The sequence below is a fragment of the Daphnia magna genome, unplaced genomic scaffold (genome assembly GCF_020631705.1).
Source record: "Daphnia magna isolate NIES unplaced genomic scaffold, ASM2063170v1.1 Dm_contigs214, whole genome shotgun sequence".
Classification (NCBI taxonomy): Eukaryota; Metazoa; Arthropoda; class Branchiopoda; order Diplostraca; family Daphniidae; genus Daphnia; species Daphnia magna.
Window position 1 is genome coordinate 47,976 of NW_025533182.1, and position 23,562 is coordinate 71,537.

Sequence of the window (23,562 nt, forward strand, 5' to 3'; positions counted from 1 at the left end):
GTGCATTTGTTAAACCAAATGGCATTCGATTAAATTCGTATTGGCCAAATTCACAAATGAAAGCTGTTTTGTGTTTATCACTTTCTTCTATTTCTATTTTCCAGTAGCCGCTTAGTAAGTCCAATGTAGAAAAATAAACTGATCCGCACAACGCGTCAATTGTGTCATCTATCCTAGGTAGAGGGTACTTATCCTTAACAGTGATTTTGTTCAAAGCTCTGTAGTCGATGCACAGTCGCATTTCTCCATCTTTTTAGGTACCATAACTATGGCTGCAGCAAAAGGACTGTGGCTTTCTCTTATTATTTTGTTACTTAGCATTACCTCTATTTTAGTCTTAAAAACAAGTTTTAGGGATTCGGGTGTTCTTCGCAGTCTTTGATTAATGCGAGCGTTATGGCCTATGTTGATGTGATGTTTCACTTGTATAGCTAGACCCAAGTCGGATTCTTGGTCTGCGAAAAGATCTTCGTGTTTCTTTAGTAAAATTTCAATTTTAGTTTGTATGTCGTCTGATACATTGAGTGCTTGTTCTTCTTTTTCAACAATCTTAGCTATCTGCTTAGTTTTATTATTAAAGTCTAATTGAGTGAAGGATTCTAAATTACGATAATCTTGTTGTGTAAGATCTTCGTCTTCTCTATCAATCGGGATTAGTGGTATATGGATGCCTGCTTTGCTAAATGTTATGCTATAAATGGGCATGGTATTACTTCCAAAATTATGTTCTACTCCAAAGTGATCATAACATATTTGACGATTTCTAGTATTAATCTTCACATTATTGTTAGATAAGAAATCTAATTCTAAGATGCATTGTTCATTTAAGTTTTTCATAACATAAAAGTGATGGTCAATAATATGATTATCATTGATAATAACTGAAAATTCAAATTTCCCTATCGATTTAAGTTCTTGCCCTGACACCGTTCTAAAAATAGAATGATTCGCATTTTCTACTTGTTTTAGGTTCTCATTGCACTCTAGAGTATCTAATATTTTACTGGATACTAAACTAGCTGCTGCGCCTGTGTCCACTAAAGCTATGATTTCCTTATTAAAAATTCTAACGGGAATACGTATCAGTTTTGGAATTTCTACTTCTACATCTGATCCTAAATTGTATGTTAGTTGGGAGTTACTGATTGGTTTAATGGTGTTTATCGGGGACCTTGGTTGTTGGTACGTGCCATATCTGTCCAACATTCTCTTGCAATATGTCCTCTTCGGTTACACTTGTAGCAGGTTATTTCTTGATTTTCAGTAGTTCGAGGGTTGTTGCCAGTTTGTTTTTGTTGCTGTAGATGTTGGTTGCTGTTATAACGTGCTTGTTGTCTGTAGTTGTTTGGTCTGCTTTAGTTTCCTTGTCGGTTGGGGTAGTCGTTCCGATATGAGGGACGTTGGTGAGATGGAAATCTGGTTTGCCTGTATCCTGAAGGATTATAATTTCTTCGTCCTGACGAATTGTAATCTCTGCGGTAGGGCTGTTGTCCCTGTTTCTACTTAGACTTCTTTCTCGACTTGATTCTCGGCTGTTATGACTGTCAGCAAATCGCACTCGCGAATCACGTGATCTTGAGTAACGTTCACTTGGACGTGGTCTTCTGTTTTCGTATTGGTCAGTTGCAGCTATGGTAACGTCGTTTTCCTGTGAGGATCCACGTTTCGTATTAGTACATTTTAATTCTGATAGAGCCTCTGATAATTTTTGCTCAAGTAGTTGGATTTTATCGTCTTGTTGTTTTTCGTGATGCGTTATCCCGGCTATAACAGCTGACATCTCCTTGTCGTCTGTAGCTTCTTTTGTGTGTAGAATTTTTTCAGAAATGAAAAGTTGTTTACATAATGCGTCAAAGTCCTCTGTGTTTTCTGGCATTCGTAGATAAAGTTCTGCTTTATACTTTGGTAGCAATCCTTGTAGTAGGATTTTGCTTTTTCTGTGATCCCTCATCTTTTTCACTTTGTTTAGTAATTGCCCTTCAATAATAGTTTGGTTATGGTCAGCCCTTTCTTCTTTACCAGCGATGGTATCGTAAAGATTATTTAACCTTGACACAAAAGCTCTGCAGTTTTCTTCCGGTTTTTGAGTTAATTTTGAAAGTTTTTTTCCAGCGTAGCTAAGTCGTAGGTGTCTTGAAATCTTGTTATTAGTGCTTCTTTCCAATCCTGGTAATTTAGATCATCGCCTTCCTCTTCAGCGTAGTTTTCATGCCATCCGAAGGCTTCGCCTTTCAATCGATCAGAAAAGAAACGTATCTTTTGATTGTCGTCCCATTCATTGTTTCGTGCAACTATATTAGTATCGATTACTAATAATATTTTTATAAGAACATATGATTATGCGTTTTTATTTGAATGTTTTCATACGTGCTTGTTTGGTGTAATCATTACAATGACGGGTGAAAGAGTTTGACATCGTGATTGTTAGATAATCCTATAAATTTTCTTCTTCGCCTGGGGGAAGGGTTCGGGTGTCTAAGAAAAATACAACACACACTTTTTTCCAGACATTTATTCCTATCGCCAGAAGCATTACAGAGAGGTGTCTACACTTAAACTACCCAGCCTCCGCTTATGGTGATTTTCCGCCAAATCCACCCTTCCTCTATTGAAAAAAAGTATACAGTTAATATTACCTACCCATAGATGGCTTTTAAAAAAAAATCGGTGTTCACCTTTTTGTGCATCATACTGTACCTATTCACTTTCTTTGCGTCTTCGTCGTCCTGCTCAGTTGCTGGAATATCGTCATCCTTGGGATTTTTCTTGCGGGTATTCGCAAACGTTTTTTTCCGAAGCGTCCTCGTCTTTGTGTGTTACGCCCTAGTCGACCTACTTTTTAAGCTGCTGATTTAGTTGCTCCAAATAGATGATTGTTTTGTTTAAGTGTTCTATTTGCGTTTTCAGGTTTTCTATTGTTTGTTCAAAATCGTTTGCTTGTTCTATTTCCAGCTCGTAGTGGAGTGACTTGTCTCCACTGTCTGTCGGCAAGGTCAGTTCGTTTATATCTCCCACTAGTTTGGTTATTTCTCCTGGTTCGTCCTCGTTACACCATCTGCTACTTTTAAAGTTTTTTCTAGAAGGTAATAAGTGTAAAAATGCAGCGAATTTTGCGTCGCCTGACTTGCTTCTTGTTTCTGTGTTTGTAACTGTCGGATATTTTCAGTTGTTGAGGTTGTCTGATATGCTTTACTTTTTTCTAAGTCTTGCTTAAATTCTAAGTCTATTAAGGTCTTCCAATGGTCCAAAAATTGTTCTCGATGGTGACTTAGGTTTGGGTCTTGGTTGGTTAAATCAGATTCTTGTAGTACGGGGTATAAAGGTAGTAGTGTGTTCTCGTTGAGAGCAGTCTTTTGTACAGGTGAATCGAACGGCATTCGCTTACCTCGATGATGTTCCGATGTCGGTTGCTTGAAGACTTGGTGATAGAAGCGTTGAATACTTGCCGCTGGCGAATGAAGCACAGATCAGAAACTTTTCTTCCAGAGTCTCGTTGTTATTCTTGCTGTCTCGTTGTTATTCTTGCAGTCTCGTTGGGACCTCCAAATGTAATAGTTTCTAGACTGTGTATTTGCCAGTAAACTAACTCTACTTAAGACGATACAACCATGTGCAGGTTGATGACCAGATTGAAGGTTAAGAAGGGAGGGGTTTACAATAACTTTTACTTTTATCATTAACTATTATCCGCAGGGAAGGTTGCATTCGTGACGACCTTCTTGCTGGGTGGGGCTGCTGTTGCTAGGAGGAGTTGCTGCGGTCTATTACACAACCAAAGAACTATCACAGACTGAAAAGGAAATTGCCGAAATAGTTCCTGACAGAGGAAACTCGAAAAAGATAAGAATAACACTATTAACAAGTGAAAGAGAGGTATCATTGGAAGGAGAAGAGGAACAAGAATTTTACTCTGATATACCTCCAGATATTGAAGGAGAAGAAAGAGATCCAAGCAATCAAAACACGAATTTTACACCAATAGTTTAAATCATTTTGAAATACAAAATTTAAATTAAAATGATAAAAATTTTAACACTTAATATAAATGGAATTAAAGACAGAAGCAAACAAGAATTTTTAAATAAATTTTTACTCCAATATAACCCAGACTTCCTATCCTTACAAGAAACTAACATTAATAACTTTAAGGAACTGAATAGTGCTTATCTAGCAATAATCAATAACAATATAGAAAACAAAAGGTCTGGAACAATGATTATATACAAAAAGGAAATAGAGTTAATTAACATAGAAAAAGAGGAATCAGGCAGAATAATCCGAGCACATTTTAAAAACGTAACCATAGTAAATATTTATGCCCTAACACATAATGAAGCAGCAGCAAACCGACATTTATTTTTCCTGCATGTCCTACCAAATTTTTAAAAGCTAATGATGAGAACACAATAATATTTGGAGATTTTAACTGTATAATTTACGAAAGAGATAGAGAAGGAAGAAAAAAGAAAATTAACCATCAACTTAAAAATTTAACTGTCAGACTAAAATATATTGAAGCTTTTAGAACAGTCAACCCAAATATAAATGCATACACTTTTGTCAGCCCAAATGGAAAATCGAGAATAGATAGAATTTATATACCGTCAAAACAAAAACATAACATAAAAAATTGCATAAATATAAATTTTGCATACAGTGACCATGTAGCCGTCATGTTAGAAATGGAGGAAAGTGTATGTAAACCAGTGAATAAAGACATTTTGTGGAAACTTAATACCAGTGTACTTGAAGACCCAGATTTTCAGGAAGAAATAGAAATATTTATTTTAAATGCCAAAAGTAAAATAAACGAGTATCAATCCATAATTAATTGGTGGGAAAAAGAAATTAAAGAAAAATTAAAAAAACTAAGTCAAACAAACTGCAAAATTAAAACGAAAGAAAAGAATTTCAATTAAAAAATTTTTTAAAAATGCCTCGATCAAGTCAAGATAGAAATTGATAACGGGGGAAGAAATCTGGATGACTATTATATGTTTTAAAAATAAATTAAAAGAAATTCATAGGGTAGAGGAAGGTGGAAAACAAATTAGGGGAAAATTAAATTATCTAATAAATAATGAGGTCAGCACAGTAGCGAACTTGATCAAAGAAAAAACTTATGGGAAAGGTCGAACTATAAACAACTTGGAAAATAATGGAACGCAAAACAAAGAAATAAACGAAATAATACATGAGTTTTACAAAGAACTATACACATTAAAACCTTACAGCATAGATCAAAGATGGAACGTTTTAGAAAATATACAATCCATTTTAACCGAGGATATTATCCCTGAGGGTATATATGTATATATACCGAAGGACTATAACAATTTTAGGGTGTGGGGTATAGGGGGTAGGGTAGTAGTAGTAGATCTCAGAAGGTTTAATGTCCATTATGTATTTCCATATACGTTTCTTCCCTGAATGACCAATCGTCCCCAAATTTTGTACAAAATTCTGTCAAAATTTAATACGTGGTATAGTTGCTTTTTCATTTGATTCTATTACGGTTTTAAAAAATTAATTTGCGTAATGTTACCTAGCTGGTTGCCGAATCCTAGGCAGTGAATTTGATTTTGTTTGCGTAACCTTACAACTGTCAATGCATTGCAGTCAGTGCAGAAGGCTGTATAACAGTCACTAAACAGTAAGTGTTTTCTTTAACAAAATGTTTTAAGCAGTAGATTTTTATATATTTTTTTATATTGCAGTAGTAAACATGCTGCCAGAACGGAGACTATGGAGAAGAAAGTTACACAGCGGCGACAAGATAACTAATTTTTTATGCTATATCCACATGTATGTGTGTGATAGCTCAGCGGTAAAGTGTTGGGCTCATAATACCAAGATCAATGGATCAATTCTCTTTGCAACACAAAATTTATTTAGTTTTTTCCTTTTTATGCGTATATTTTGTTAAATTTTTAAGTCGCTTAGTATGTCTTAAACTTAATCTATCCTAAGTAATATTTATATGGTTGCATTCCCTGAAATTGCTTTTACAAGACAATTCAATTTGTTGTCTATTTTTTAGGAAAAATCTTCATCTAATTCACGATTGCATTCTCATTTTTTTTACATAAGTCCCCGTGTTGCTAATTCCGGACAGTATACTGCTGCAGATTATGTAAAATTAAACTGCTATTCATACTAGTCGCATTATGTCAATAACAACGTAGTGGTAAGGTGTTGCGCTGGCCTCATTAAGTTTAATTGTTCAATACTCATGCGGAAATAAAACATTTTTCTTCAAATGTCATTGTTTTTCTAATTTTTGAAAAAATTTTTAAGTCGCTTAATAGGTCTTAAACTTACATTATCCTAGCCAATATTGATATGGTTAGATTCCCAGAAGTGTATTTTAAAAAACTATTGCATTCGGTAGTACATTTGTTGTATAAAATTCTTCAAATTCGTTATTGCATTTTCATTTTTTTTACATAAGCTCCCGTGTTGCTAATTCCGGACAGTAGACTACAGCAGATGAACACTATAAATTGATTGAAATTTAGAAATCTTGGATCCAAAATCTGTTTATCTTTGGCCCACGTTACATGTCTATAGACAATTTTTTTCAAAAAAATTTCCTGAAGGACATTACCTAAGAAATCTTGTCAACAACTTGTAAAAGAAATTTCTCAAAAAGAAGTGTTGAATGCAATTAACACATTACAGGAAGGGAAATCACCAGGCATTGATGGGTTACCCATTGAATTTTATTAAAAATTTTGCCTCTTTTAAAGAATGAAATTACGGAAATGTACAGGTTTATTTTAAACTCTCAAAATATTAGTAAAACACAATCCACTGGAATAATAACTCTTATCCACAAAGGAGGTAGCAGAAGCGTATTAGGAAATTGGAGACCAATTAGCCTTTTATGTTCAGACTACAAAATTTTAGCAAAAATTTTAACTTTAAGACTTAAAAATATTTTACCGAATATTATCAGTGAAGAAAAAACCGGTGGAATTAAAAACAGAGATATAACCCAGAATTTAATAACATTTAGAAATCTTATTGTACATTATTCAACCCAAGAGCAATATGACAGTAAACTAGGAAAAGAATTTCTGTGTAGAAACAGAACAATAGGTGCAGCAATTGTAAGTCTTGATTTCGAAAAAGCTTATGACATGGTAGATCGGACCTTTTTATATCAAGTGTTATTGAAATTTGGATTCCAGGACACATTTATTAATTATATCAAAATTTTATACGAAAGCTCAACTAGTAAAGTTTTTATCAACAAGGCATTTGGAGAAGAAATTTACCTACAAAGAGGGGTAAGACAAGGATGCCCATTGGCAATGTATTTATATATTCTTTTATTAAGCCCTTTCTAAGATTAATAAAGAAGCACATTAAACCAATAAAAATAGCCCAGGCAAGTCACCAAGTGAGTGCTTTCGTAGACGACATTTCAATTTTTATCAACAACCCAGAGCAACTTACAAAACTTGAACAATGCATTGATGTCTTCGAGAAAGCCACAAATTCAAGAATCAATAAAACAAAATCCCATCTTTTAAAAATAGGTAGATGGGCGGAAGTAAGCCAATGGCCAGCTACCTGGATAAACTCAGTGGTGGAAATGAAAATGCTAGGAATACATTGGCACCAAAACATTTTAACAACCATTGACAAAAACTGCACTACACTAGTTACAAAAATACAGCAAACTATTCAACACACTTTTAACAGACTGCTTACAATACAACAAAAAGTAATATTTTTTAACAGTTTTATTGTTCCTAAGTTATCACACTTAACCAAAATTTTACCAGTACCCAAAGAACATTCAGACAAAATTCAACAATTAGGGCACAATTTTATATGGAGGTATCAGCTAGAAACCATAGCAAAAAAAGGAGCTATACCAAAGCGTATCAGAAGGAGGTTTAAATCTTGTAAATGTAAAAGTTAAGTATAATTCCCTATTCTTAAAAACAATTTTAAATCAATTCACAAACACAAAAAATTGTGAAAATGTTAAAGTTTTAAAATATTGGATTGGTCTTCGGTTAAGAAACATTTTTCCAGTGAAACCAGGACCAAACTGTGAAACACCTCCGAAGTTTTTAATGTCGTCAATCGAATCCATCATAAAATTGTCAGGAAAGAAGAACCTAACCCAGAAAATTACAGCCAAAGAAATTTACTCTAGTCTAATTTTGATTGAACAAAATCCTCCAAAAATCATTTTAAAAATGCCAAATGTAAATTAAAAATCTGGTTTTAAAGCAATGATAAAAATTTTTTTATCACCTCAATTAAAAGAACACATGTTTTTACAAAAACACAACATTCTTCCAACAAAAGACAGATTGATCAAATTTAAGCAGGAAATCAACCCAAAATGTGACCAGTGCGACGAACAGGAAAACCTAGACCATTTTTTCAAATGCAAAGTAACAAAACCAGCAGTAAAAATTGTTATAAGAAAAATTTCATCAATATACCATGGTATAATAGCATGGTAGGCGTACTCCTGTAGCCCTTCCCTCAAAAATCTGGACCAGATCTTGATATTCCGTAAATGGCAACGTTTAGGTCGAATGGGGCAGATTTTGCATGGGCTTATATGGGATTACCGCGAATTGATAAATTCATCTTTAAAAAAATTATTTTACTTTTAAAAATCTGATTTAAATGTAGAATTGCTTTCTTAATACAGCTCATTTTATTAGAATGATTTTTTTTATTTCTAAATAATTATTAAAAATACGAAAAACGCATAGGTTATTTAGGCGACAGCAGTACATTTTGTGGCAATAGTAGATTTTTTAAAAGGGGCGGTCCTTTGACTTGTTTATTTTATTCACAAAAGCTTGTCAAATTGCGGAACCAAACTATGTGGAAATTATTAAAATTTAAAAATTACTTTCAAATTTTACCTCCACACAAGTCCTGCAGTTTGACAAGCTTTCGAAGCATAAAAAAATACATGTTAAAGGACCGCCCCTTTTAAAAATCCTTTATACTGGCAGTAGTGCCACAAAATATGCTGCTGTCGCCTAATTAGGCTTTTTCCTTTCTTAAATTTTTAGTAATTATTTAAAAATTTAAACACTTTTTAAATAAAATGAGCTATATAAAGAAAACAATTCTACATATGAATCAGATTTTATTTTAGTAAAATTATTTTTTTCTAAAAGTTGAATGAATTAATTTGTGGTAGTCCCATATAAATCCATGCAAAATCTGTCCCATTCGACCTAAACGTTGCCATTTATGGAATATCATTTTTCGTCCATATGCGCCATCTCGAGTACGCCTACCATCTATTCTATACCTTGAATATACGGTTACACTTTCATTCCAACTGCACAACAAATTTATTTATTTGATTTCCCCGCTGATCCGAAGGAAAGCCAAAATAAAGCAATATTTTTAGCAGCTAATCTAAGTTTAATTGTATGGAAAAAGAGGAAAAAAAATGTTACGTGTTATTTTTTCAACTCAATTAAAATTTTAGAGAATGAATTAAGAAAATACCCCTTTACCAAAAATGGTTTAGAAGCTAAAATTTGTAAAAAAAAAAAAAAAAAAAGTACCTAGAAGGGTGACAGCTTGGAAATACGGGATGCTGTTGGCATCAAACCTTTAATAACCAGCAAGAGTTAAAAAAAATAAATAAATAAAAAGTACCTACAAGGGTGACCGCTTGAGAATACGGGATGCTGTTGGCATCAAACCATTTATAGCCAGCAAAAGTTTCGTAAATGAATCAAAGTTGTAGTTAAAACCATTTCGTGGTGTATTTTGATACTTTATTAAACGCCATCTAGTGGTAAATTTTGTTATTTCATCTCGTACACACTGATAGCTATTTTTTTAAACACCAACAATGGAAGTGTAGAGCGGTATTTTACCAGCAGTGACTTTACCGAGGAATGTGAATTTCTATCTCATAGAACAATAGTGGCTCAACGAACACGATGGTTACCAGTCCAATATCCTTAATTATTATTATAATTAGTATTATTATATCCCACAAATTAAGCTGCGTCGGATGCAGACGTCTTTTTGTGTTCTCACGTTTTTCCATCATTTTGTGAGTTTTTGTTATTTTTTATTACTTTTTGTTGTTATATTCGTGTTTTTGAGTGTTTATTTTGTATAATTTAGCTGTTTTTGTTGTGTTTTGCCCCAAATTGTTTTATTTGTGTGTTTGTTCACGTGCGTGGGGACCTTCCCTCCCCCTTTTGGTAGTTTGTTTACATTGTCTAGGGGACAATGGCTGCCAAGTGGCTCAATAGTGTAGATATTGATTTTGGGGTTCAATTCCCGAGATTGAGTATGCGTACAGTTCATGGTTTCAGTGCGTAGTTTGAGGGTTGAGCCATAGGATCTCTTAGGCCTAGTTGCTGTGCTAGATACGAGAAACCAGGTCGCTAGAATTACGTTTATATTGTCACGGGTAGGTCTGGCCTAGCAATGGGCCAGGCATACGCAAAGCAATAATGACACGTGTATGTCCGATTAACCAGCAGGTCGGACATCCACGTGTTAATGGCTAGGAAGGGACGTAGCACGGAGGGGATAGCTCACGCTTTCTCTTCCGTGATGTGTCACCTTGGCTCCAAAAGGGGTCAACCAGGCAATCTGCTTGACCATCACAATAGGTTTTACTTCCCGCGTCATCTAGTAGGCCTTGCGTATAAAAAGCCAGGCCTACTAGCATCCGCTCTCGCAGTTCGTACTTCCCCTTGTCAGTGTATACGTTTCGTGCTCGTCTCACCAAATACACTGTCTTTTAAGAAAACCCCCGTGTCCCATTAAAGAAAGTGCCGCATCAAGAAGTGGGTGCGACAAGTGGTGGAGATGCAGGGTAATGACGTACTTGCAGTCGGGTCGCCTGCCTTCAAGAGGGGGACCTGTCACGGGTAGGTCTGGCCTAGCAACGGGCCAGGCATACGCAAAGCAATAATGACACGTGTATGTCCGATTAACCAGCAGGTCGGACATCCACGTGTTAATGGCTAGGAAGGGACGTAGCACGGAGGGGGATAGCTCACGCTTTCTCTTCCGTGATGTGTCACCTTGGCTCAAAAAGGGGTCAACCAGGCAATCTGCTTGACCATCACAATAGGTTTTACTTCCGCGTCATCTAGTAGGCCTTGCGTATAAAAAGCCAGGCCTACTAGCATCCGCTCTCGCAGTTCGTACTTCCCCTTGTCAGTGTATACGTTTCGTGCTCGTCTCACCAAATACACTGTCTTTTAAGAAAACCCCCGTGTCCCATTAAAGAAAGTGCCGCATCAAGAAGTGGGTGCGACAATATCAGAGGCATACACCTCAAGTTTTTTGTCCCAACACAGGGGTATCGTCAGGACCGAATTGGAGGGGAAAGAAGTTGGCGTAGTCATAAGGGATAGCAATATCCAAGAGAAATTTGTTCGAATTGCAGGGATTCCACAGAATATAGACTTGGGAGTAGTTCAGACACGTCTAAAGAACTTTGGGAATGTAATTGAAGCTCGGTGGGAACGCTATCGGGTGGCAGAGGATGAAGTTTTATACCCTGTCCTTGCCACTTGGATGATCGTACGAATGACGGTGACGAAAAACATTCCGTCATACTTTACAATTGGCAGTTATCGTGCCATGGTAAAGTATGACGGACAAAAGCCTACTTGCAGACTTTGTGACGATGAGACCCACTTTAGCTACAACTGCCCGACATTAAAACGAAACCAGGAATCCACCATTGTCCAAAAACCTGTTCCCAAAATGACTAAAAAGACAGAAACCATTAAACAGAATCCCGTAGTAATTCCCTTTAGCTAAACATTCCATTGGTTTTTTTGTGCCAACAAAAACGGAACAGCCATTCTCATTAAGCATGGTCTGGAATATTCTCGATTGCTTCTTGAACCTGATGGAAGGCTTATCTCTATCGACGTAAAATGTTTTACGTTGATTAATATTTATGCCCCGTCAGGTAAACAGGCTAAGAACGAGAGAAACACTTTTCTTCGACAAACCGTTCCTGCCTACTCAGTTACCACTCGACTGCCCTTCGTGTTGATGGGCGATTTTAACTGCGTTGACGACATGCAAGATAGGGCAAATACCCAGTCTCTCCCTATCCCCAGTAGTGTCGTTAGCTATGCTTTAAAGGAGATGGTTACTGGTCTCGATCCGTAAGACATCTGGAAAAAGCTAAATCATAGTGAACCAGGTCACACTTTCCATTACTATTCGGGTTCTTCTAGGCTTGATAGGATTTATGCTAGTCGATCTTTTGCAGATAAATTTTTAAATATTTCTTTGCAGTCTTTATCAATTAGTGACCATCAGTCAGTTCAAACAACACTTACTTGCAATCTCGATCTCCCGAAACGTAGCAGATCCTCTGCCGGGTTGTGGAAACTAAATACTTTGATATTGTCAGAAGAAGGTTATCAGAAATATGTAACTAATTTCATTCAGGAATCTGCTAATCATCCTCTTAGGGAAAGCAATGTAGCAAATTGGTAGAGAGTGTCCTGAAACCAGGTATTAAGCGCATTTCGGTAGATTATTCTAGGGCAAAGAGCAAGACTGATAAGAGAAACTAAGTTTTTCTATCAGTCTTGCATTCAGGAGTTGGCCGAAGCAGACACCTTTGATTGGGTTGCCTTTCACCAGTTGAGGAAATTCTCGAAGTCTTGGGAGGAGAGCACACTTAAAGGGTATGGGATTCGTTCCCGCTGCTTCGAGGGCCCAGAGGTAGAAGAAGCAAGTATTTTTCATGTAAATAGAGCCAGAATTAACTACCGTAAGTGTCGCATTGATAAAATCATTGCCTCTAATGGCACTTGCTTATCGACCAAAAAGGTCATTTCAGCAGAGATAGTTTCACATTTTACTAACATTTTTAAAAATCAACCTCCTCCTGACACACTGGCAGAGACTGAGTTCCTTGAGGGAGAAAGAGTTTGTTTTAAGCCAACCCCAAACCTAACGGCACCGATTTCGATTCTTGAGATTAGAGCTGCTCTAATAGCAATGAAGTCAAACAAATCTCCTGGCACCGATGGCATTTCTTACGAGTTTTACGTCGAATTTTGGGACGTGATCGCCCCCATTTCTTGGATATGTTTAATCATATCCTAGAAAGAGAATCTCTGGCGTCTTCGCAGGGCCAAGCGGCGGTCAGGCTAATTCCCAAGTCTTCAGGACTTTGTGGAATTTCTAATTTTCGGCCAATTTCTCTTTTAATTAAGACTACAAAGTCATGGCATCTGTCTTAGCGAGACGATTGAGGCAGACACTGTGATCTACCATAGGGCCTCATCAAAAGGTGGGGTACCTGGTAGATTGATTTTTGATAACTTAAGTCTTTATAGAGATGTCATTCAATTCGTTGATGACCGGGGATGTCATGACTCTTCCAACTTTTCGATTCGGGGTATGGGCGCTGCCATTGTTGGAGTTGACTTTGAAAAGGCCTACGACCTGGTTAACAGGGAAGTCCTCTGGAGGATTCTGGATGTTATGGGTTACCCAACCACTTTCGTCCGTTGGTTACAGACTATGTATTCTGTATCAGGAATATCAATCCTCAACGGATCGGAGGTGGCTGGGGTGATTAGTGATATTGTCACGTGGTCAATGATCACGTTATGTGATCCGGTATGCAATGCTACCGGACGTGTGACGTCAGTGTTCCCCCATATATAGTCATCCGTTGTCGTGTATCAAGCCCCCAGTCTTAGTCTTGTGAACCGTCAATACAACATACCGGTACATGGTGGAGATGCAGAACCTCCGGTAAGTCTCTTTTGTGGTTGTGTTTCTCTTCGATTCTGTGCTGCGGAGGCGGTGGCTGTCAGGGACCCCTGAGAGTCGACGACCCAACTGGTTTTAGCACCTTAAATTGTTGGGGTACGGGGTCACGGCTCCGACCGTAGGGCAATCGGGGGAAGCATAACGAAGGAGAGACGCCGGGGGAAAACGGTGAAAAGGGCTAAGGTGGGGCAGACGGGTACATTGAGGGAACGTGGATAGTGGAAACCGTGAGCCGAAGTGGTCGGCAAGAATCGGGGCAGTGAACCGTGAGCCGAAGAGTTCGGCAAGAAGCGGAGAAGTGACCGTGAGCCGAAGTGTTCGGCAAGAATCGGGGCAGTGAACCGTGAGCCGAAGAGTTCGGCAAGAAGCGGAGAAGTGACCGTGAGCCGAAGTGTTCGGCAAGAATCGGGGCAGTGAACCGTGAGCCGAAGAGTTCTGCAAGAAGCGGAGAAGTGACCGTGAGCCGAAGTGTTCGGCAAGAATCGGGGCAGTGAACCGTGAGCCGAAGTTTTCGGCAAGAATCGGAGAAGTGAACCGTGAGCCAAAGTTGTTGGCAAGAAGCGGAGAAGTGAACCGGAAGCCGAAGAGTTCGGCAAGAAACAGGCGGTGCGAGGATTGCGGGAAGTAGATGATAGGAGAGGAGGACGTAAGGGAGCGGGGAGAGAATCCGAGACGCTCGGGGACGGTTCGTGGCACGGGGTAGTTGGGGGATACCCGAGATCGGGAGTGCATCCCAGGGGCGGGCGAGGACGCACAGTCGACCGTTGAGGGAGAGCGGAACGGAAGAGCGAGGAGAAATAGAGGACGGGGCTAACGAACCCCAACAGGAGCAGCGACCGGCATCCGTTCGGCAGGAGTATCATCTCACATTCAGTGAGGAGGAAACTAAGCGGTGGGAGGACGCCGAAGAGGAAGAAGGATCGGGAGAACACGGAGAAGAGCAGCCAGAGTGGGATTTCACGGATTTGAGAAGAAGATCATCGAATATCAGTAGCTACATCCGCGGATTCAGAGCAGCTCAACAGCAAGTGGGCGCAAGGCACGCGATGGCCGCACAGATAAAATTCCAATCCCCACCCACCTTCGGGGGAAGGACGGGGAAGACGTCGTGCAGTGGATGCATCGATACGAAAGAATCGGGAGATATAATCGATGGGGAGATGAAGAACTTCGCGACCACGTGGAGCTGTCGCTGTCCGGGGCAGCGCAGAAGTGGTACTCATACAAAGAGGCCGCGGGACAACTAGCAGCCGAATGGGAGGATGTTGCAGGACCGCCAAGTGTACCCGGAGTAAAAACACAGCTGTTGGAGCAATTCGAGCCAGTCAATCAGAATCGATTCAATGAAGCGAAACTGAGAGAACGCAAACAAGGAATCGAGGAATCCACGATCGAGTATTTTTACGACATCCTGGATTTATGCCGCAGAGTAGACCCGAATATGTCCAAAGCTACGAGATTGGCGCACCTATGGAGAGGACTCAAGCCAAGTTTACTAGAGAAACTCTGGAGTTTGAAACCCAACTCATGTGACGAATTCCTTCAAGAAATTAAGCGGTATCAGGAAATGACTTCCCGAGCAAGACACGAGGAATGGGCGATGGGCGTGGTCGGAAAACCAACACCAACGGCGGGAAGTGAGAGAATGGATCGAATAGAAAAATTGCTAGAGGGACTGATGGGAGCCGTTGCATTAAGGAACGCATCAGGGGCAGCCGCACAGCAAGGAGAAAGAGCGGAGAGTCAACAGTATCGGTCGGATAACCGATCGATACTGAAATGGACTTCGGATGGGGAACCTATCTGCAGCAGATGTAAGACGGAGGGACACATCGGGAGAGAGTGTCCAACAAGATCAAACGGTCAGGGAGGCCTGAGGGGTCGGACACCGGACGGACAGGTCGTATGCTACGGGTGTGAAGGAATAGGACACATACGTCGTGACTGCCCGAGCTCCCAGCGAGAAGGAGGGGCACCACAACAGCAACGGAAGGTGCGATTCGCTGGAGAGGGTAGGCAAGTAAATGGTCTAGTAGGGACACAGCATGTAGACCCGGAGGTGCTAGCATGGCCAATTCTGAAAATTGACATCCAGAGGATGGTAGTACTGGATGTGTGGTGCTGGGGAAAACGGGTGGCTGCCGTGATAGATACAGGGGCGGGAGTGTCCGTGTGTTCGCCCAAATTAGTAAGAGAACTAGGGGTAACAGTGACACCATGGCGCGCAAATCGTCTAGTATCAGTTGACGGCAAGGAGATTCAACCGGGAGGAGCCGCAATGCTGTCAGTATCAGATGGGAGGATGACCGTCAAAGGGGAGGCTTTGGTTCTGAACGGCGACATCGACTTATTTCTGGGGAAAGACATGTTGGAAAAACTTGGAACGCGGATGAAGATTGGGGCGCTACCGGAGATCTTCAATGGAGACACTGCCATGGGAGCACCGGTGGAAGAGATGACGGAGGAAGCACCGAAACTAGTAGTCCAGAATGGATGCGAGGTCCCACCCCGATCGAGGAAAGTGGTCGCAACTCAACCACTAGATTTGAATGGGTTTGGCGAAGGTGCACTGATGGAACCATCCCAAGCATTGCAGACGACGAAAAGGGTGTCGACGGGTAAGGTCCTAGTTAGCGGCGTGGGAACAATCGGACAGATGGCGATAACCCACTTATCGGACCACAAACAATGGATCGAAGAGGGGACGGTGTTAGGAATAATCGAGCCAGTGACCGAAATCAAGGAGGGAGACACGCCAGTAGCCGTCGCGACAGCAGAGGCAGAGAAGAAAGCGCGTCAGGAGCACAAATTTGACAGCAGGATTGGAGAAGGATTAATGCCGACAGACAGAGAAAAGATCCGAGAAGTGTTAGTGGAATATGGCGACTATTTCTCGCGGCCCGGAGACCAACTAGGACTGAGTACGGCAGCAGGGCAGACAATAGAGGCCAGGGGAAAGGACATCCGTGACCGAGAGGTTGAAACTAGAGAGACTATACCCCTGGACGAGGAGGTGCAAGAAGCTCGAAATGAAAGTGTGGACGATCAGGTGCGTCGATCAACACGAGTTCGGATGCCACCGGTACGATACGGACAAATGCCGCAGGTGGCAGTGGGGGCTCTTCTCCTTCTGCTAGGACTACTAGGACCGCGGATGGGGGAACTTTTCCCACCTACTCAACTGCGGTCGGTAGACGACTCAGTAGACGACTCGGAGAGGGAAAAACGAGCGGCGGAACATCATACATACCCATTCGAGCTATGGGGTGTGGGAGCAGCGTTGTTTATGGCCAGTGTGGCTGTGTTCAGCATCCAGTGGTGCCGTGGGAGAAAAGGGAGACGTTAATAGGGCTGACCTTCGGGAACGCCTACGGATAGTGGAGGAGTTCGTAGAAGAAGAAGCTAAGAAGCGACGTGCGCGGCGGTGGAGTACCGCCGAAAAAAAAGGATGATGTTTTTGTTTTTTTGGGGGGGTGTCATGTGGCCTATATCATGTACCAATGTTCCCGGTTTTCTTTCGGTATATCTTTGTTTGTAATGTTTGTTTTTTTAGTAATGCATTCGGGGACGAATGCAGCTAGAGGGGGGATATCACGTGGTCAATGACCACGTTATGTGATCCGGTATGCAATGCTACCGGACGTGTGACGTCAGTGTTCCCCCCCATATATAGTCCCCCGTTGTCGTGTATCAAGCCCCCAGTCTTAGTCTTGTGAACCGTCAATACAACATACTGTTACAATATTCAGTCGATTCGCCAGGGATGCCCCCTATCGGTCCATCTCTTCGTTATATACATTGAGCCTTTGCTTGTGCTTTTATCTCGAGTTCTCAAGGGTATATCATTGTTTAATGAAAAACTCACTGCAGGAGCCTTTGTTGATGACGTCACCATTTTCGTTTTTTGTGACGAAGATTTTACCAGGGCAGGACAAATCCTTGATATTTTCTGTCAGTGGACAAATTCAAGGATGAATAAGGAGAAAACAAAAGCCCTGGGACTCGGGACTTGGAGCTCTACATCAATTTGGCCTCTTGAGTGGCTTGCGTCAGCGCCAACATTGTCCCTGTTAGGAATTAAATTTCCCCTTTCCATAGTAGAGACAGCTAGGAGGGTTTGGAATGATGCATTTAGCTCTTTAAATGGTATTCTGCGAGAGAATGCCAGTCGACGGTTTAATATTTACCAGAGGGTAATGTTCCTTAAGTCGAAGGCTCTCTCCGGAACTGTGTACTTTGCACAGGTATAACCTTATAATAAAAAAATGGCTGACCAGATATCGAAGGCTGTCATGAAATTTCTATGGATGGGGAAAGTACAAAGGCCGAAAAACCCCTAATTTTCCCGTACTCTCAAAGAGGGGGAATGGGAATGGTCAACACACACCTCTTTTACCGTTCCCTTTTCCTCTGCCCCTTGTACAAAGTCCTGACAGGGCCCAGCAGTCCAGAAAGCTCTCTACTTCGTTATTGGATGTCCTTTTCTCTCCGAACCTTATTGCCACTCTACAAGGACAACACCACACCTGTAGCAGTCATGAAGAGACCCTATTACCTTCAGGAACCCCTGCATCAAAACAAGCAACTTTTCGCATCTTCCATTCTGGTGCAGGGGAATCCAATGGTTCATCGAAAAACTTACAACCATTGGATCCTGGAGGAAACGACAATGGGAAAACTGGAGATCCTGAGGCCTAATCTGGATTTGCCACGTATCTGGAAGGAGACTGCAGCCCTTCCAACTAACATCAGAGAGACCATTTTCCTGTTCAACCAGCAACTTCTCCCTACCAGGACCAGATGCCATCGGTTGGACCCCCCCAAAGATGCAACATGCCCATTCTGCAATGAAGACCCCGAAACCGATGAGCATCTGATGTACCAGTGTCCTGAACGCCTCATCGTTTGGAGCTGGTTGGAAGGAACTATGCGTCAGATGGGCTGCAGTTCGTCAAAGGAAGATTTGATACGTGGCCATTTTGGACCAATAGGAAATCTCCAGTTTCTCTTTCACTCTTCTGGCTGCTTACCTCTTCATCACCTGGAAGGAAAGAAGTCACCTTCACGTCCCACGTCTAGAAGAAGTAGAGAGCCTATAGAAAGCCCTTCGTCAACCTAGATCCCTATGTCCTACCTCATATTTACCATAAATTTTAGTATATTTTGTTTATTTTGTTTATTTTGTATTTCCTTTTCCCAACATCAATGGCCTTGGTATATTTTTGTTTATATTTTCTGTTACCAAGTCTTCTGCTACCAAGTGATCTGCTTTGTTTACTTTTGTTTTGTTTTATTTTACGGTATTATCCCACCTCAACACACATTGCATTTGTTTGTTTTTGTTTTTGTTTTGTTTATTATTATAGTCCCCAACATTGCCACATTTTCGTTTATATCCCTTTGTTAACGTCTGCATCCGGCGACCAAAAAATTTTTTTTTGTTTCGTTTGTTTTAATGCCCCAATTAGCTGCCCTAATAACGTCTGAATCCGAGGGGCGAAATTATTTGTTTGTTTTTGTTTGCTTTTGTTTGTTTTGTTTTTTGAAAATTGAAAATTAATAGAAAAAAAAAGAGAATTTTATAATAAAAAAAAAGAAGGGTGACAGCTTGGAAGCAGCAGTCCAATATCCTTAATTATAGAAATCAATCGTCTTTGTGTAGGTTTCAATGTTGGAAAATCATTCCGTGAGTGTATTCAATTCAGTCTCGTATTAAAACGTCAACGGCCATACCACGCAGAAAAAGCCTGGTCTCGTCAGCTCCCAGAAGTTAAGCTGCGTCGGGTCCCGTTAGTACCTAGAAGGGTGACCGCTTGGGAATACGGGATGCTGTTGGCATTAAACCTTTTATAGCCAGCAAGAGTTTCGTAAATGAATCAAAGTTTTAGTTAAAACCATCTCGTGGTGAATTTTGATACTTTATTAAACGCCATCTAGTGGTAAATTTTGTTATTTCATCTCGTACACACTGATTGCTATTTTTTTAAACACCAACAAGGGAAGTTTAGAGCGGTTCTTAACCAGCAGTAACTTTACCGAGGAATGTGAATTTCTATCTCATAGAATAATGGTGGCTCAACGAACACGATGGTTACCAGTCCAATATCCTTAATTATAGAAATCAATCGTCCTTGTGTAGGTTTCAATGTTGGAAAAGCATTCCGTGAGTGTATTCAATTCAGTCTCGTATTAAAACGTCAACGGCCATACCACGCAGAAAAAGCCTGGTCTCGTCAGCTCCCAGAAGTTAAGCTGCGTCGGGTCCCGTTAGTACCTAGAAGGGTGACCGCTTGGGAATACGGGATGCTGTTGGCATTAAACCTTTTATAGCCAGCAAGAGTTTCGTAAATGAATCAAAGTTTTAGTTAAAACCATCTCGTGGTGAATTTTGATACTTTATTAAACGCCATCTAGTGGTAAATTTTGTTATTTCATCTCGTACACACTGATTGCTATTTTTTTAAACACCAACAAGGGAAGTTTAGAGCGGTTCTTAACCAGCAGTAACTTTACCGAGGAATGTGAATTTCTATCTCATAGAATAATGGTGGCTCAACGAACACGATGGTTACCAGTCCAATATCCTTAATTATAGAAATCAATCGTCCTTGTGTAGGTTTCCAATGTTGGAAAAGCATTCCGTGAGTGTATTCAATTCAGTCTCGTATTAAAACGTCAACGGCCATACCACGCAGAAAAAGCCTGGTCTCGTCAGCTCCCAGAAGTTAAGCTGCGTCGGGTCCCGTTAGTACCTAGAAGGGTGACCGCTTGGGAATACGGGATGCTGTTGGCATTAAACCTTTTATAGCCAGCAAGAGTTTCGTAAATGAATCAAAGTTTTAGTTAAAACCATCTCGTGGTGAATTTTGATACTTTATTAAACGCCATCTAGTGGTAAATTTTGTTATTTCATCTCGTACACACTGATTTGCTATTTTTTTAAACACCAACAAGGGAAGTTTAGAGCGGTTCTTAACCAGCAGTAACTTTACCGAGGAATGTGAATTTCTATCTCATAGAATAATGGTGGCTCAACGAACACGATGGTTACCAGTCCAATATCCTTAATTATAGAAATCAATCGTCCTTGTGTAGGTTTCAATGTTGGAAAAGCATTCCGTGAGTGTATTCAATTCAGTCTCGTATTAAAACGTCAACGGCCATACCACGCAGAAAAAGCCTGGTCTCGTCAGCTCCCAGAAGTTAAGCTGCGTCGGGTCCCGTTAGTACCTAGAAGGGTGACCGCTTGGGAATACGGGATGCTGTTGGCATTAAACCTTTTATAGCCAGCAAGAGTTTCGTAAATGAATCAAAGTTTTAGTTAAAACCATCTCGTGGTGAATTTTGATACTTTATTAAACGCCATCTAGTGGTAAATTTTGTTATTTCATCTCGTACACACTGATTGCTATTTTTTTAAACACCAACAAGGGAAGTTTAGAGCGGTTCTTAACCAGCAGTAACTTTACCGAGGAATGTGAATTTCTATCTCATAGAATAATGGTGGCTCAACGAACACGATGGTTACCAGTCCAATATCCTTAATTATAGAAATCAATCGTCCTTGTGTAGGTTTCAATGTTGGAAAAGCATTCCGTGAGTGTATTCAATTCAGTCTCGTATTAAAACGTCAACGGCCATACCACGCAGAAAAAGCCTGGTCTCGTCAGCTCCCAGAAGTTAAGCTGCGTCGGGTCCCGTTAGTACCTAGAAGGGTGACCGCTTGGGAATACGGGATGCTGTTGGCATTAAACCTTTTATAGCCAGCAAGAGTTTCGTAAATGAATCAAAGTTTTAGTTAAAACCATCTCGTGGTGAATTTTGATACTTTATTAAACGCCATCTAGTGGTAAATTTTGTTATTTCATCTCGTACACACTGATTGCTATTTTTTTAAACACCAACAAGGGAAGTTTAGAGCGGTTCTTAACCAGCAGTAACTTTACCGAGGAATGTGAATTTCTATCTCATAGAATAATGGTGGCTCAACGAACACGATGGTTACCAGTCCAATATCCTTAATTATAGAAATCAATCGTCCTTGTGTAGGTTTCAATGTTGGAAAAGCATTCCGTGAGTGTATTCAATTCAGTCTCGTATTAAAACGTCAACGGCCATACCACGCAGAAAAAGCCTGGTCTCGTCAGCTCCCAGAAGTTAAGCTGCGTCGGGTCCCGTTAGTACCTAGAAGGGTGACCGCTTGGGAATACGGGATGCTGTTGGCATTAAACCTTTTATAGCCAGCAAGAGTTTCGTAAATGAATCAAAGTTTTAGTTAAAACCATCTCGTGGTGAATTTTGATACTTTATTAAACGCCATCTAGTGGTAAATTTTGTTATTTCATCTCGTACACACTGATTGCTTTTTTTTTAAACACCAACAAGGGAAGTTTAGAGCGGTTCTTAACCAGCAGTAACTTTACCGAGGAATGTGAATTTCTATCTCATAGAATAATGGTGGCTCAACGAACACGATGGTTACCAGTCCAATATCCTTAATTATAGAAATCAATCGTCCTTGTGTAGGTTTCAATGTTGGAAAAGCATTCCGTGAGTGTATTCAATTCAGTCTCGTATTAAAACGTCAACGGCCATACCACGCAGAAAAAGCCTGGTCTCGTCAGCTCCCAGAAGTTAAGCTGCGTCGGGTCCCGTTAGTACCTAGAAGGGTGACCGCTTGGGAATACGGGATGCTGTTGGCATTAAACCTTTTATAGCCAGCAAGAGTTTCGTAAATGAATCAAAGTTTTAGTTAAAACCATCTCGTGGTGAATTTTGATACTTTATTAAACGCCATCTAGTGGTAAATTTTGTTATTTCATCTCGTACACACTGATTGCTATTTTTTTAAACACCAACAAGGGAAGTTTAGAGCGGTTCTTAACCAGCAGTAACTTTACCGAGGAATGTGAATTTCTATCTCATAGAATAATGGTGGCTCAACGAACACGATGGTTACCAGTCCAATATCCTTAATTATAGAAATCAATCGTCCTTGTGTAGGTTTCAATGTTGGAAAAGCATTCCGTGAGTGTATTCAATTCAGTCTCGTATTAAAACGTCAACGGCCATACCACGCAGAAAAAGCCTGGTCTCGTCAGCTCCCAGAAGTTAAGCTGCGTCGGGTCCCGTTAGTACCTAGAAGGGTGACCGCTTGGGAATACGGGATGCTGTTGGCATTAAACCTTTTATAGCCAGCAAGAGTTTCGTAAATGAATCAAAGTTTTAGTTAAAACCATCTCGTGGTGAATTTTGATACTTTATTAAACGCCATCTAGTGGTAAATTTTGTTATTTCATCTCGTACACACTGATTGCTATTTTTTTAAACACCAACAAGGGAAGTTTAGAGCGGTTCTTAACCAGCAGTAACTTTACCGAGGAATGTGAATTTCTATCTCATAGAATAATGGTGGCTCAACGAACACGATGGTTACCAGTCCAATATCCTTAATTATAGAAATCAATCGTCCTTGTGTAGGTTTCAATGTTGGAAAAGCATTCCGTGAGTGTATTCAATTCAGTCTCGTATTAAAACGTCAACGGCCATACCACGCAGAAAAAGCCTGGTCTCGTCAGCTCCCAGAAGTTAAGCTGCGTCGGGTCCCGTTAGTACCCTAGAAGGGTGACCGCTTGGGAATACGGGATGCTGTTGGCATTAAACCTTTTATAGCCAGCAAGAGTTTCGTAAATGAATCAAAGTTTTAGTTAAAACCATCTCGTGGTGAATTTTGATACTTTATTAAACGCCATCTAGTGGTAAATTTTGTTATTTCAT

General features: G+C 40.3%; 9 pseudogenes; all 9 read left to right on the forward strand.

Annotated features, from left to right (window-relative positions):
- The first annotated feature begins 19,504 nt into the window (after positions 1–19,504).
- On the forward strand, positions 19,505–19,623 carry LOC123467659 (annotated as a pseudogene).
- A 358-nt stretch (positions 19,624–19,981) lies between these two features.
- Positions 19,982–20,100, forward strand: LOC123467670 (annotated as a pseudogene).
- Positions 20,101–20,459: 359 nt separating this feature from the next.
- Positions 20,460–20,578, forward strand: LOC123467681 (annotated as a pseudogene).
- A 359-nt stretch (positions 20,579–20,937) lies between these two features.
- On the forward strand, positions 20,938–21,056 carry LOC123467692 (annotated as a pseudogene).
- A 358-nt stretch (positions 21,057–21,414) lies between these two features.
- Positions 21,415–21,533, forward strand: LOC123467698 (annotated as a pseudogene).
- A 358-nt stretch (positions 21,534–21,891) lies between these two features.
- On the forward strand, positions 21,892–22,010 carry LOC123467660 (annotated as a pseudogene).
- A 358-nt stretch (positions 22,011–22,368) lies between these two features.
- Positions 22,369–22,487, forward strand: LOC123467661 (annotated as a pseudogene).
- Positions 22,488–22,845: 358 nt separating this feature from the next.
- LOC123467662 lies at positions 22,846–22,964 on the forward strand (annotated as a pseudogene).
- Positions 22,965–23,322: 358 nt separating this feature from the next.
- LOC123467694 lies at positions 23,323–23,442 on the forward strand (annotated as a pseudogene).
- The last annotated feature ends 120 nt before the right edge of the window (positions 23,443–23,562 follow it).